Source organism: Bufo gargarizans, chromosome 3, assembly GCF_014858855.1.
Source record: "Bufo gargarizans isolate SCDJY-AF-19 chromosome 3, ASM1485885v1, whole genome shotgun sequence".
Taxonomy (NCBI): Eukaryota; Metazoa; Chordata; class Amphibia; order Anura; family Bufonidae; genus Bufo; species Bufo gargarizans.
The window spans coordinates 545,945,949-545,962,555 of record NC_058082.1 but is presented as its reverse complement, the minus strand read 5'-3'; the positions used below and the strand labels follow the sequence as shown (position 1 = coordinate 545,962,555).

Below are 16,607 nucleotides of genomic sequence, written 5' to 3'. Positions count from 1 at the left end.
GAATAACTCCCTCGATCAACGACCCATCTCTAGTAGCTATAGCCTGTAATATTATTTCACTCCAGAAATACATCCAGGCCCCTCTTGAACTCTTTTAGTGAACTCAACATCACCACCTCCTCAGGCAGAGAGTTCCATAGTCTCACTGCTCTTACCGTAAAGAATCCTCTTCTATGTTTGTGTACAAACCTTCTTTCCTCCAGAGGCAGAGGATGTCCCCTCGTCACAGTCACAGTCCTGGGGATAAATAGATGGGAGAGATCTCTGTACTGACCCCTGATATATTTATACATAGTTATTAGATCTCCCCTCAGTCATCTTTTTTTCTAAAGTGAATAACCCTAATGCTGATACTCTTTCAGGGTACTGTAGTTGACCCATTCCAGTTATTACTTTAATTGCCCTCCTCTGAACCCTCTCCAGCTCTGCTATGTCTGCCTTGTTCACAGGAGCCCAGAACTGTACACAGTACTCCATGTGTGGTCTGACTGATTTGTAAAGTGGTAGGACTATGTTCTCATCACGGACATCTATGCCCCTTTTGATGCAACCCATTATCTTATCGGCCTTGGCAGCAGCTGCCTGACACTGGTTTTTACTGCTTAGTTTGCTGTTCACTAAAATTTCTAGGTTCTTTTCCATGTCAGTGTTACCGAGTGTTTTACTGTTTAGTATGTACGGATAATTTTCATTATATATATATATATATATATATATATATATATATATATATATACACACACAGACATATACAGTGGATATAAAAAGTTTACACACCTGTTAAAATGTCAGGTTTCTGTGATGTAAAAAAATGAGAGAAATATAAATCATTTCAGAACTTTTTCCACCTTTAATGTGACCTATAAACTGTACAACTCAATTAAAAAACAAACTAAAATCTTATTAGGTGGAGGGAAGAAAAATATAAAAATCTAATAATATGGTTGCATAAGTGTGCACACCCTTAAACTAATACTTTGTTGAAGCTCCTTTTGATTTTATTACAGCATTCGTCTTTTTGGGTATGAGTCTATCAGCATGGCACATTTTTACTTGGCAAGATTTGCCCACTCTTTGCAAAAACACTCCAAATCTGTCAGATTGCGAGGACATCTCCTGGGCACAGCCCTCTTCAGATCACCCCACAGATTTTCAATCCAATGCAGGTCTGGGCTCTGGCTGGGCCATTCTAAAACTTTAATCTTCTTCTGGTGAAGCTATTCCTTTGTTGATTTGGATGTATGCTTTGGGTCATTGTTATGCTAAAAGAATGAAGTTCCTCTTCATGTTCAGCTTTATAGCATTTGTGTGTCTGGTATTAAACAATACTTTTTTGTGTTTATTAACCAGCCCAGTTTTGACATCTCCTGTATGACATAGTCGGTCAGCCTGGATGTTGTCATCGAAGACTTTCCTACAATGAGGAAGTCGTCTAAATAAGGGAACATTTTTAGACCCTCTAGTCTGAAATATGATATTTCTATTATAATTTTCATAAATACCCTTGGGGCAGATGAAATGCCGAAGGGCAACGCTGTGAATTGGAAATGATTTATTACACCTTCCTAATCTTTTAGTGCGAACCTGAGGTAGGTTTGCGATTTTTTTTATGTATGGGGACATGATAGTATGCCCCTTTTTTGATTAGGGGAATTATGGATGCAATCGACTCCAAATTTTCGGTAAGTTATGTGCTTGTTTTATTCTTTGAGGTTTATGATGGTACGGGAGGATCCGTCGGGTTTTTGGACCAGAAATAGTCTTGAGTAAAACCCCCTCCCCCTTTCTGTATTGGGGACCTCTGTTATGACGCCTGAAGTTTTTAAGTCTAGGACTCCCTGCCAGATCTTTTGTAACACGCTTGGGCTGTGGGATGTCACCTGGAATCTTTTTGGGGGTATTAAGGAAAATTCTATGCAGTATCCGCTTTGGATTATACTTAGGGCCCAGGGATTTTAGGTAACTTTCTGCAATGCTCATAGAAAATTCCTCAATCTTCCCCCGACGCTGGCGTCATTGCTTATCGGACTGTTTATTTTGGGGATTGAGGAGGAAACTCCTGCCTTTGACTCCTTTCGGATAACTCCATAGACCCGTTTCCCTTTACCTCTATAGGATTTTGACCGGGAGGAGCAGGGACGAGAAGGTTTTTTCTTTTTCTCTTCTGGGAACCCCTTTTTTGTGTCCGCTGCCTTTTCCAAGATTGTGTCGAGAACAGGCCCGAACACCTACTCTCCAGAGAAGGCAATGGAAAATAGTTTGGCTTTCGATGTTCTGTCACCTCCCCAGGACTTAACCCATAGCGCACTTCTCACAGCATTTGATATAGCTGCGTCCTTCGCGGCGAATCTGACAGATTCCGCTGAGGCGTCAGCTAAAAAGGCAGTGGTGGATCTAAGAAGGGGGATGGAACCTAGGATTTCATCCCTGGGAGTCTTGTTTTTTAAGTGATTCTCAAGCTCATTAAACTAGATATACATAGTTCTGGCAACTGATGTCGCTGCTATGTTGGTCTTAATACCCAACATGGAAGTCTCCCAGCATTTACATAGCAGAGAATGGGCTTTCCTCTCCATTGGGTCAGATAATTGTGAAGAGTCCTCAAATGGGAGGGAAGGAAACAGACTTAAGCGAGGCCAAGGAGGACTTAATTTCACTCTGTATCATGGACTTAACCTCCACGAGGATAGACGGATACTCCTCTTTTACCAGATCATTAATACAAGGCTGACAGAGTTTTTTTAGTATAACCCTCCTGTAGCCTTTTAGCACGATTAGCACATCTTGTATTTCTGGCCTTGATCTTAGCCTTTGCTCCCTATAAGAGAGGAGCAACTATGCATTAGACAGGCATGAGGCACTTGTAAAGAAACATTTGTTTCTTATTCCCCACAGGGTAACTCACTGTTGGAGTGGCCGAGGGAGGATCCGCCGATTCCATGTGGCTTGTTGGGGTATCTGGAGCAGACATGTCTCCTGGAGCTAAATAGGACTCACAGTGGAGGCAGGAGCAGTTCGAGCATGCCGCTCTTTCATGCTCCGTGCAGCATCTGATGTCATCCCGTAAGCGCGTGCGCTCTCCACTGCTGCCTAGTTCCGCCCCCACCCAGAAGTGCCTGAGCACCGGACCTACGGCATGCATCGTTGCCGGCGTGCCACGCTTATGGCGGTCTGCTTCCTCACAGAAGGGAAGGGAGACCCCGGGTCATGGAGGGAAAGCAGGCCCCCGATAACAGGGACGAGTCCCTTGTGTGCTACACCTCTGCCCAGCGTTGGAATCTACCGCAGGAGGGCAGAGGGAGATGGGAACGACATCTTCCATCCGAACCAGGTACCGAGCAATCCACTAAAAAATTATACCTCCCACAGGAGGTGCTCTGTGTAGGTGCTCCATAGGGACAGGAAACACTGAGGGTGAGAGTAGGTTAGGGCCTTTTAAACTGTGCTCCTGTCCCTATAGAGGACAAGGGTCCAATCTCTATGGTAGCCGTCATGGTGGATGATAAGGATACTCTCGATCAAGTGTTTGTCGATAACATCGTGAAACTACACGGCATTCCCTCTGATGTGGTGTCTGATAGAGGGACTCAATTTGTTTCCCAATTCTGGAAGGTGTTCTGTACTCGTCTGAGGGTCCAATTGTCCTCTTCTGCCTTTCATCCTTAGTCGAACAGACAGACTGAGCACACTAACCAGAATCTGGAGACTTATTTGAGATGTTTTGTCTCTGAGAATCAGGAAGAGTGGTCTTCATTTTTGTCGTTGGCCGAGTTTTCTATAAATACCCGTAGACAGGAGTCCACTCATAAGTTAACGTTTTTTGGTGCATATGGATTCTATCCGCAGTTTTGCACATTTCCTCAGGTACCTGAGACGTCTGGTATACCTGAAAAGGAAAGATTCTCCTCTTCGTTATCATCTATTTGGTGCAAGAGTCAAAACAATTTAAATAAAATAGGCAAAAAGTATAAACGTTTGGCTGACAAGAGACGTATGAGTGGTCCAGGACCTGAGAGTGGGTGATTCTTTGTGGTTGTCCACAAGATACATTAAGTTGAAGGTACCCTCTTGGAAGTTGAGGCCAAGGTTTATTGGGCCATACAAGATCTCTGCCATTATTATTCTGGTTGTTTTCATCTTGAACTTTCGCTGACTTTAAGAATTCATAATGTGTTTCACAAGTCATTACTAAAAAGATATGTTGAATGTGCTGCACCGTCCTCCCTGCCACCCCCTCCTGTCATGGTGGATGGTAATCTTGAGTTGCAGATTATCAGGATAGTGAACTCACGTATTCTTCGTGGATCTTTTCAGTATCTCATGCACTGGAAGGGTTACGGTCCAGAGGAAAGAATGTGGCTTCCTGCGACCGACTTAAATGCCAGTCACCTTGTGAAGGCCTTTCTAAGGGCGCATCCTGATGAGGTCAGTCCCGGGGGGCCGGAGGTCACCCGAAGAAGGAGAGGTACTGTCACGGTCCCTCCCATGACAGAGGTGAGAAAATCAGATAGCCTCACGTGCAGCAAGTCTGACAGGTCTCTCTATTTTCCTTTTAGCTGTTGTTTGACAGGATGTCACCCCTCCTTAGGTTCTGCTCGTTATCAGTAATTAGGCTCTATTTAGGTCCACATCACACTGCTGACCATGCGGTTGATATTTCCTCCTTGGAGTTGCTAGAGCTTGTTTGTTTTGGATCTCCTGCTTCTCTGCTTTCTTTGGATCTCTAAGCTAAGCACTAGTTGCCTTTTGTTTGTTGTTCTCTGGTGTGTTTTGTTTCTAGGCCTCAGGGAGACGCGGGTTCCTTTATCTGGGAAGGAAACAGCTGCCTCATCTCCTGCTACCTATCCTAGGGCTTGTCAATTTTAGCAGGGCTTAGGTATCCGGCGCATGAGCATTTCCACCATCAGGATCCGCTTATACTGGCAGGAGTTAGGGAAAGGCCTAGGGACTACTAGGAAGTCACCATCCCTTTTCCTTAGTTTTTGAGGCCTAGACTGTTGTCTGTTTCTTGTTGTGTGTTTCTGGCGTTTTCCCCTTCCCCATAACTCGTGACAGTATATATGTATGTGTGTATGTTCCGCCATCACTCAAAAATGCAACCATCGATTTCAACGAAACTTGGTATACACATCCCTTGCTACCTGGAAAGAAATCTTGTGGGGGTTACAGCTCTCTAGGATGTGCCGTTCCTAAAATATTCCTCAAAAATGACCTACATTAGCCAATACAAGCCTGGAAGTGTTTCTCTTTACAATCCAACTGCCATACACAAGGTCACATGTCCCTTATCAGCCAATAGGCGCTCACAGGCCCTTAGTCTCCACATACACTCAGTCTTACTCCAGATTTCCATAACAACCCAGCCATTTTTCTAAACTTCTGTAGGTCAGCTTTAGGCTAGGGCTACACTGACGACAATAAGTTGTGCAACACATAGGGCACAACTACACTGTTACATGTGGCGCAACAATTTTTATAATAATAGTCTATGGTGTTGCACTGCGACAATGTGACATGCTGTGACGCGACAGTCGCAGAAAAATCCACCTTGGTTGGATTTTTTGCAAATGTCGTGTCGCAGCATAGCCTATCATTATAAAAATTGTTGAGATAAAGTGTCCGCACGACACATGTCATCGTGTAGCCATAGCATTAAAGGGGCAGGGCTGCTGTGGAGGTCACAGTTAACCTCTTAAGGACCCACGCCATACATGTACGGTGCGGTGATTGGGTGGGTGCAGGAGATGCGCCCACCCGATCCGCAGCAGGGGTCCGGCGGTCACTGAAAGCCAGACCCCTGCTGCATGTGCCGACATCGGTGAAAGCACAGATGCCAGCGCATTAACCCGTGCATTGTCCGTGCAGAAACGGGGACCCAATAGCAGGGAAGGCAGCCCGATGCCTTCCGGGAGAGCCTGTGAGATCCAGCCCCCTGTGAGTAATACACTCACAGCCAATGCATTACAATAAAGAAGTATTGTGATCGAACACCCAAAAGTTGAAGTCCCAGAATGGGACAAAAAAATAAAGTGAAAAAAAGTTAGATAAATAAAGCTTTACAAAAAAAGTTAAAGTTTCAAGTAAAAAAAAAAATAATAATATCCTTTGCCGAAGATAAAGTAAATAAAAAAAATAAAAATGATATAGAAAGAAAAGTAGACATATTAGTTATCGCCGCATCTGAATCAACTGGCTTTATAAAAATATCACATGAACTAACCCCTCAGGTGAACACAGTCCAAAAAACATAAAAACTGTGCTAAAAAAATTATATATTTTTTTTGTCACCTTACATCACTAAAAGTGCAACACAAAGCAATCAAAAAGGTGTATGCCCCCCCAAAATAGTACCAATCTAACCGTCAACTCATCCCGCAAAATATGAGCCCCTACCTCCTATAGTGAGCGCTGTATATACAGCGATCTAGAAGGCAGGGACACCTGGGCACTGTCCCTGCCTTCTCTCTGGATTGCCCTGCTGTCACTGACAGCGGGCTCCCCGCTCAGCAGCTGCACAATTAGCGTGCAGCTGCGATCTCTGAATGGACGTTCCAGAACGTCCATTCAGAGTTAAACATCCACCCATAGGACGTTTATATCCTATGGGCGGATGTGAGGTGGTTACGTTTTGTTTGGCTGTTAACCCTTGCTTTGCTACTGAAAAAAAATGGAAAATCTGCCAAAAAAGTTAAATTCTGAAAAGTCATCTCCATTTTCCATTAATTCTTGTGGAACATTTTGGCCTCTTTCACACGAGCGTGACTGATTAGGGCCGGATGCGTTCAGGGTGCGTTCAGTGAAACTCGCACCATTTTGCAAGCAAGTTCAGTCAGTTTTTTCCGCGCGGGTGCAATGCGTTTTGATGCGTTTTTCAAGCGCGTGATAAAAAACTAAAGGTTTACAAACAACATCTCTTAGCAACCATCAGTGAAAAACGCATTGCACCCGCACTTGCTTGCGGATGCAATGCGTTTTTCACGCAGCCCCATTCACTTCTATGGGGCCAGGGCTGCGTGAAAAACGCAGAATATAGAACATGCTGCGATTTTCACGCAACGCAGAACTGATGCGTGAAAAACAACGCCCATGTACACAGACCCATTGAAATGAATGGGTCAGGATTCAGTGCGGGTGCTATGCATTCACATCACGCATTGTACCCGTGCGGAAAACTCACTCATGTGAAAGGGGCCTTAAAGGGTTAACAAAGTTTGTGAAATCAGTTTTGAATACCTTGAGGGGTGTAGTTTCTAAAATGGGGTCATTTTTGGGTGGTTTCTATTATGTAAGCCTCACAAAGTGACTTCAGACCTGAACTGGTCCTGAAAAAGTGGGTTTTGGAAATTTTGTGAAGAATTTCAAGATTTGCTTCTAAACTTCTAAATCTTGTAACGTCCCCAAAAAATAAAATGTCATTCACAAAATGATCCAAACATGAAGTAAACCAGGGCTTGACAAATTTCCTTGGAATCTAGGAGCCAGCTTTTACCTTATAAAGACTTATTTTCAGCGACAAAAATAACACCTCTTAAAATTTGGGGCTTTTTCACACTTGCGTTGTCTGGATCCGTCATGTACTCCATTTGCCGGAATTACACGCCGGATCCGGAAAAACGAAGTGAACTGAAAGCATTTGAAGACGGATCCGTCTTCAAAATGCGTTCAGTGTTACTATGGCAGCCAGGACGCTATTTAAGTCCTGGTTGCCATAGTAGTAGTGGGGAGCGGGGGAGCAGTATACTTACCGTCCGTGCGGCTCCCGGGGCGCTCCAGAATGACGTCAGGGCGCCCCATGCGCATGGATGACGTGATCGCATGGACACGTCATCCATGCGCATGGGGCGCTCTGATGTCATTCTGGAGCGCCCCGGGAGCCGCACGGACGGTAAGTATACTGCTCCCCACTACAGTTTACCATGGCTGCCAGGACTTTAGCGTCCCAGCAGCCATGGTAACCATTCAGAAAAAGCTAAACGTCGGATCCGGCAATGCGCCAAAACGACGTTTAGCTTAAGGCCGGATCCGGATCAATGAATTTCAATGGGCATTAATTCCGGATCCGGCCTTGCGGCAAGTGTTCAGGATTTTTGGCCGGAGCAAAAAGCACAGCATGCTGCGGTATTTTCTCCGGCCAAAAAACTTTCCGGTCCTGAACTGAAGACATCCTGATGCATCCTGAACGGATTTCTCTCCATTCAGAATGCATGGGGATAATCCTGATCAGGATTCTTCCGGCATAGAGCCCCGACGACGGAACTCTATGCCGGAAGAAAAGAACGCAAGTGTGAAAGAGCCCTAACATGTAAAGAAGTCTAGAACCAAACAACACGGGCATTGGTTATTATCAGTGCGCCGCGACGTCACTGTGCGTAGAATCCCTGCGCCGCGACGTCACTGTGCGTAGAATCCCTGCGCCGCGACGTCACTGTGCGTAGAATCCCTGCGCCGCGACGTCACTGTGCGTAGAATCCCTGCGCCGCGACGTCACTGTGCGTAGAATCTAACTGCTGCAGCTGACAGAACAGAGATCCCTTCCCCAGGATGTTTGGTCCGGGCTCATTCATCTCATAGAACTGCAGCTATGAAATCCACAGCGTATTGCAGCAAATACCAGCAAAATTGATAAGATTTTACCAAAAGTCCTCACACTTCATAAAATCCACACGGAAATGAACCTATTTCAAATCCGCATCGTGGTAGCATATGATTTTGCCATGTGTAACTGACCGTGGCTGAATTCCACAGCAAATCCACACACTACATGTAGAGTTTGATAGAAATCCACAACAGGTAATCCTCTGTGGAAAATATTTCCATTGGAATTACCCTAGGAATACTGAGGGGCTTCCAGCTCTCTCATGGATGGTCACCAAGCTTTCCTGGTCTCCTAGTCCTGAGGAGAACATATCTCAGTACGGGAACATATCGAGAAGTTATCAGATGATTTAGCCATCTCCTAGGAGACCTGTGTGGTATACAGCCTGTCACCCAGCTTTCCTGAGGAGAACATATCTCAGTACGGGAACATATAGAGAAGTCATCAGATGATTTGGCCATTCAGGAGTCTTAGTTCTCATAGGAGCTGCAACCCGGCTTTCCAAGACTCCTGAATGGGTAAATCATATGATAACGTATCTAAATGTTATAAGGGAAAATAATACAATCTACACAACACCGATCCCAAATCTGAACTTCTGTGAAGAAGTTCGGGTCTGAGTACCAAACATGCAGATTTTTCTCACGCGTGTGCAAAACGCATTACAATGTTTTGCACTTGCGCGGAAAAATCGCGCATTTTCCCGCGACGCACCCGCATCTTATCCGGGCCAAAAACATGACGCCCGTGGGAAAGAGGCCTAAGGGTTAACAGCCAAACAAAACGTAATATTTTATACACTGAGTCTGCGGTTTACAGAAACACCCCATATGTGGTCGTAAACTGATGTAAGGGCACACGGCAGGGCGCAGAAGAAAAGGAACGCCATATGGTTTTTGGAGGGCAGATTTTGCTGAACTGGTTTTTAGATGCCATGTCCGATTGAAAGCCCCCCTGATGCACCCTTACAGTTGAAACTCCCAAAAAATTACCCCATTTTGGAAACTAGGGGATAAGGTGCCAGTTTTATTGGTACCATTTTCGGGTACATATGATTTTTAATTGCTCTATATTACGTTTTTTGTGAGGCAAGGTAACCAAAAAATGGCTGTTTCGGCACCGATTTTTTACAAGATTCATCTGACATTGTAGATCATGTGCTATTTTTATAAAGCAGGTTGTTACGGACACAATTATATCAAATACGTCTACTTTCTTTGTTTGCTTCAGTTTTATATAATAAAGCATTTTTGAAAAAGAAATTATGTTTTTGTGTGTCCATTTTCTAAACGCCATATTTTTTTTTATTTTTCTGCCGATCACCTTGTGCAGGGGCTCGCTGTTTTGCAGAAAGAGGTGGTTTTTATTGGTGTGATTTCTTGGGGACATAGGATTTTTTCATTAATGCACTTTATGGGGCAAGGTGACCCAAAAATTGGCAGTTTTGGAACAGTTTTTATTTATTTATTTTTACAGCATTCACCTGAAGGGTAAGGTCATATGACATTTTTATAGAGCAGATCGTTACGGACGTGGCAATACCTAATATGTATACTTTTTCTTATTTATTTAAGTTTTACACAATATTAGCATTTTTTAAACAAAAAAAAAAGATATTTTAGTGTCTAGATATTTTTGGGTGATTGTCTTAAATAGGGTATCATTTTTTGCAGGATGAGGTGACCGTTTGGTACTATTTTGGGGGGCATACGCCTTTTTGATGTATTGGTGTTGCACTTTTTGTGATGTAAGGTGACAAAAATTGCTTTTTTTACACTTTTTTATGGTGTTTATTGGATGGGGTTGATCATGTGATATATTTATAGAGACAGTCGTTTTTTTTTTTTATAGGAAAAGGCAATTTCTTTTTTAAATTTACATTTTTATTTATTTTTTACTTTTATTATTTTAACTTTTCTTGAAAGATCTAGTGGGGCTGTTGGCTGTACTATACTTTGCAATGCTCTTGGAGGGCACCAGTACACGTTACCTGATTGGAAAAGGCACTTTTACACTGCCGCAATCCGATTGGTTAGTTTGTGCAGACTAACCAATTGGATCGATTGTCGGCAAGGGACCACTCTGGTCCCTTGCCGGCATTACTGGACTGTGTGCTGTCCGTGACAGGAGCAGGGCAGGGGCAGAAGCTTTAACTCAAGCACTTTGTAGCGCTTGGATTAAAGAGCTGCCATGACGTCTATACACCTGCTAGCTGCACGAGGCATGTGCAGATAGAACGTATACAGCCATATGGCAGTCGGGAAGGGGTTAGGGGGCGGGGTCAGTGTTAAGGGGCGGGGCACTGTGTGGAGGTCACTGTTATGGGGGCGGGGCACTGTGTGGAGGTCACTGTTATAGGGGCGGGGCGCCGTGGAGGTCACTGTTATGGGGGCGGGGCGCCGTGGAGGTCACTGTTATGGGGGCGGGGCGCCGTGGAGGTCACTGTTATGGGGGCGGGGCGCCGTGGAGGTCACTGTTATGGGGGGGGGGCGCCGTGGAGGTCACTGTTATGGGGGTGGGGTGGAGGTCACTGTTATGGGGGCGGGGCGCCGTGGAGGTCACTGTTATGGGGGCGGGGTGCTGCAGAGGTCACTGTTATGGGGGCGGGGTGCCGTGGAGGTCACTGTTAAGGGGGCGGGGCGCCGTGGAGGTCACTGTTATGGGGGCGGGGTGCCGTGGAGGTCACTGTTATGGGGGCGGGGCGGAGGTCACTGTTATGGGGGCGGGGCGCCGTGGAGGTCACTGTTATGGGGGCGGGGCGCCGTGGAGGTCACTGTTATGGGGGCGGGGTGCTGCAGAGGTCACTGTTATGGGGGCGGGGTGCCGTGGAGGTCACTGTTATGGGGGCGGGGCACCGTGGAGGTCCCTGTTATGGGGGCGGGGCGCCGTGGAGGTCACTGTTATGGGGGCGGGGCGCCGTGGAGGTCACTGTTATGGGGGCGGGGTGCTGCAGAGGTCACTGTTATGGGGGCGGGGTGCCGTGGAGGTCACTGTTATGGGGGCGGGGTGCTGTGGAGGTCACTGTTATGGGGGCGGGGTGCTGTGGAGGTCACTGTTATGGGGGCGGGGTGCTGTGGAGGTCACTGTTATGGGGGCGGGGTGCCGTGGAGGTCACTGTTATGGGGGCGGGGTGCTGTGGAGGTCACTGTTATGGGGGCGGGGCGCTGTGGAGGTCACTGTTATGGGGGCGGGGCGCTGTGGAGGTCACTGTTATGGGGGCGGGGTGCTGTGGAGGTCACTGTTATGGGGGCGGGGTGCTGTGGAGGTCACTGTTATGGGGGCGGGGCACTGTGGAGGTCACTGTTATGGGGGCGGGGTGCTGTGGAGGTCACTGTTATGGGGGCGGGGTGCTGTGGAGGTCACTGTTATGGGGGATACTGTCGACACACAAACATTATATGAAACAGATGAATACACCGGTGTGAAGCCGGGTCCTTCTGCTGATCTATAATATATATATAATTACACACACATAATAATTAGGGAGGAGCCGACTTGTGTTATCACGTTTGGCGCACAAGGTTCGGGTTATCTGAGAATTCCGTTATGGATTCCGCGAACAGTCGCTCGTCCCTAGTAATAATACAGAGACGAGACCTAGACTTCAGATCCTGAGGGGATCCGGTCCCTGCCGCTCAGTGTCCTATTAGTAATAGTAATAAGGCAATGACTGATCCCCTTCATATGTCTATGGGGGTCTGAGGTCTGTGGGAGGCCGCTGTGAGCAGGTCTGTGTATATATATACCACTGTCTCCCTGTCTCCCGGCTACATCACACACATTCCCCAGCCGTCAGCGCACTAGTGTGTCCCCCTCCCCCCAGCATATGAGGGGCCACATAACGGTCACACAGACTGCGAGCGAATCCGACCGTCTGTCAGATGAGAGACACTTCTGTATCACCTCAGTACTTACAGGAAAGTCCTAACAGGAAGGAATCTGAGGGGGGATCGGGTCCCTGCGTCACCAGGTGGTATCTGCCGGACAGCGCGAGCCTGCTGTACTACTGCGCATGTCCTGAAGGAGGTGCTTTACTAGAATGTATGGGCAAACGGGAGGAGGTTTACTAGAATGTATTGGCAAACGGGAGGTGGTGTACTAGAATGTATGGGCAAATGGGAGGTGGTTCACTAGAATGTATGGGCTGGGAGGAGGTTCACTAGAATGTATGGGCTAATGGGAGGTGGTTCACTAGAATGTATGGGCTAACGGGAGGTGGTTCACTAGAATGTATGGGCTAACGGGAGGAGGTTCACTAGAATGTATGGGCTAACGGGAGGTGGTTCACTAGAATGTATGGGCTAATGGGAGGTGGTTCACTAGAATGTATGGGCTAACGGGAGGTGGTTCACTAGACTGTATGGGCTAATGGGAGGTGGTTCACTAGAATGTATGGGCTGACGGGAGGAGGTTAGTTCGGTGTCTGGATGAGTAGAGAAGGGTCAGTCCCCGGACATAGAGCTCCACTAATGTGCACTGAGACAAGACGTTAGGGGACCGGACAGCGGGTCTGTTACTGAGAGATACAGATTACCTGCACCCAGTGTTACCGCCTCTCCCAGCAAAAAATAACGGCCAAGTTAAGCCACACCCGAAATGGGGTGTGGTTGTGGGCGTGACTTATCACAGTGTTAAGTTGCTATCATTGTTACTCCCAAAAATATTAATGCTGCTCAGAAAGAGTAATGCCCCCATTAGTGCCCCCTTCTCTGCTTTTGCAAAAAAATAAATAAAAAGTCCTCCCCTCCCCCATTTGCTCGCGCTGTGGTGAACAGTAATGGCCAGTTTGCATTGTTCGCCCGCGAACACATGCGGCCTGCCATCTTTTTTCACAAGTCCGACGAGGCGCAGGTAAGCCCTTGCCTGTGCGTGTGCCCCGAGCCGGTCTGAAAACAAGTGCGGTCAGCGGGAGCAGGCAGTTCAGAGAACAGCCCAATGAAGGCCCCCTGTGGCTGTTCTCTGAACTGCCTGCTCCCGCTGACCGCACTTGTTTTCAGACCGGCTCGGGGCACACGCACAGGCAAGGGCTTACCTGCGCCTCGTCGGACTTGTGAAAAAAGATGGCAGGCCGCATGTGTTCGCGGGCGAACAATGCAAAATGGCCATTACTGGTGTAGAACACTCGCTGCTGACTGGAAGCTCAGGACAGGACCTGCCTCCAGCGTGATGACGTCTCACAGGTCCTGTCCTCCCGTCAGCAGCGTGAGCAAATGGAGGAGGGGAGTGTTAACACAGGCGGGGGAAGGGCTGTACTGATGAGCGCTCCGCAATGGAAGCCTCATTAGTAACAGGAAAATACCGTCAGCCCTACCGCCACCTGTTCTGTGTAGATGAAAAGCACTTATAATGTCCTTAATTAAATTCATAGGGGGAGATTTATCAAAACTGGTGTAAAGTAGACCTGGTTTAGGCTACGTTCACACCTGCGTTTGGTGCTGATCCGTCTTGTATCTGCACAGAAGGATCCGCACCAATAATGAAAACGCTTGTATCCGTTAATAAGGGATCCATTTGCATTATTCTTTAAAAAAGAGTGGGTTCACACTGGCGTTTCTGAGATCCGTTTCAGGGCTCTCACAAGAGGCCCAAAACGGATCAGTTCAGCCCCAATGCATTCTGAATTGATAAGGATCCGCTCAGAATGCATCCATTTGGCTGCGATTGGTCTCCGTTCGGCTTTGGAGGCGGACACTATAGCACTGCTTGCAGCATTATGGTGACCGCCTGGCGATGCGGAGTCAAACGGATCCGTCCTGACTTACATTGAAAGTCAGAAAGAGAAGAGAACGACCCCAGAAGTCCCCCAGCCTATATAGCAAGGGCAATGCCCGTATAATAAATAAATATAGGGGGACACCCGAAAGAAAATAATTCTGTACAAGCTCCGAGCATAACGGCAGAAAACAGAAGAAAAGAGCTTGGAGTACCAATAATTAGAAAAATATATAAGCTTTTATTAAATTCATGATAAAAAACACACATATAGTGAATGACAAGGACAGGGTAAGGGAGCAGGGGAACAGAAAACGAGCGCCACCCTGGACGGACACACTGGTCACAACATATAATAGTCTATCAATAGAGTTACTGCAGATATGGGAAAAAACAGATAATGTATGGTACAATGACCAACCCATAGGTGCAGACCTGATAAATCATTTACTGTAAAGGGTGAGTGGAGATCAAAGAGTGGTCAAACCGCCATGGCTGTAGTGCATACTATATGGTACAAAAGACATAGGTCATACAAGGTGTAGACAGTGTACCAATAAATAAACAATAATGGACCAAGTGAAATGGCTCAACATTGGCAGCACATAGCCATGGCTGGGAGCCTGTGATCAGACACTCACCAATATGGGACCAAGTGTGAACGGAAAACCAGGATGGCGCTACCCCAACGCGCGTTTCGGCGCGTTTCACCCCCTGACGAAGGCACGCCGAAACGCGCGTTGGGGTAGCGCCATCCTGGTTTTCCGTTCACACTTGGTCCCATATTGGTGAGTGTCTGATCACAGGCTCCCAGCCATGGCTATGTGCTGCCAATGTTGAGCCATTTCACTTGGTCCATTATTGTTTATTTATTGGTACACTGTCTACACCTTGTATGACCTATGTCTTTTGTACCATATAGTATGCACTACAGCCATGGCGGTTTGACCACTCTTTGATCTCCACTCACCCTTTACAGTAAATGATTTATCAGGTCTGCACCTATGGGTTGGTCATTGTACCATACATTATCTGTTTTTTCCCATATCTGCAGTAACTCTATTGATAGACTATTATATGTTGTGACCAGTGTGTCTGTCCAGGGTGGCGCTCGTTTTCTGTTCCCCTGCTCCCTTACCCTGTCCTTGTCATTCACTATATGTGTGTTTTTTATCATGAATTTAATAAAAGCTTATATATTTTTCTAATTATTGGTACTCCAAGCTCTTTTCTTCTGTTTTCTTACATTGAAAGTCATTGGGGGACAGATTTATTTTCAATTGCACCATATTGTGTCAGTGAAAACGGATCCGTCCCCATTGACTTACATTTTAAGTCAGGATGGATCCGTTTGGCTCCGCATCGTAAGGCATGTTCAAAGACCCTTCTTAGAGACCCTCGGGATATTACTATAAATTTTTCTATGGTCTTGTTAGACCAACAAATCCCTGTAGGGGTCACTAACTAATATTTGAAAAATCTATAAACTTATCTTTATTAATGCCAAACTACGACTTACATACACAAACTTGTTTAAAATTGTCAAGGTGCAGTGAGATGATATAAGGTTATTCATTTCTATATGCTAAATAACTCTTAGGGCTCTTTCACATCTGCGTTCTTGTCTTCCGGCATAGAGTTCCGTCGTCGGGGCTCTATGCCGGAAGAATCCTGATCAGTTTTATCCTAATGCATTCTGAATGGAGAGAAATCCGTTCAGGATGCATCAGGATGTCTTCAGTTCCGGACCGGAACGTTTTTTGGCCGGAGAAAATACCGCAGCATGCTGCGCTTTTTGCTCCGGCCAAAAATCCTGAACACTTGCCGCAAGGCATGATCCGGAATTAATGCCCATTGAAAGGCATTGATCCGGATCCGGCCTTAAGCTAAACGTCGTTTCGGCGCATTGCTGGATCCGACGTTTAGCTTTTTCTGAATGGTTACCATGGCTGCCGGGTTGCTAAAGTCCTGGCAGCCATGGTAAAGTGTAGTGGGGAGCGGGGGAGCAGTATACTTACCGTCCGTGCGGCTCCCGGGGCGCTCCAGAGTGACGTCAGGGAGCCCCAGGCGCATGGATCACGTGATTAAATGGCACGTCCTCCATGCGCATGGGGCGCTCTGACGTCATTCTGGGGCGCCCCGGGAGCCGCACGGACTGTAAGTATACCGCTCCCCTGCTCCTCACTACTACTATGGCAACCAGGACTTTAATAGCGTCCTGGGTGCCATAGTAACACTGAAAGCATTTGAAGACGGATCCGTCTTCAAATGCTTTCAGTTCACTTGCGTTTTTCCGGAT

At 46.6% G+C, this 16,607-nt stretch overlaps 1 protein-coding gene across 2 annotated transcripts in view; it reads right to left on the bottom strand.

Moving 5' to 3' along the window:
• The window catches only part of LOC122932736 (gastrula zinc finger protein XlCGF26.1-like), a 58,954-nt gene extending 46,321 nt beyond the window's left edge, over positions 1 to 12,633 (bottom strand). For both annotated transcript variants that reach the window (XR_006388333.1, XM_044287331.1), the window contains exon 1: positions 12,512 to 12,633. The gene's annotated coding sequence lies outside the window, so the exon portion shown is untranslated. The remainder of the gene's footprint in view (positions 1 to 12,511) is intronic.
• Positions 12,634 to 16,607: the final 3,974 nt, after the last annotated feature.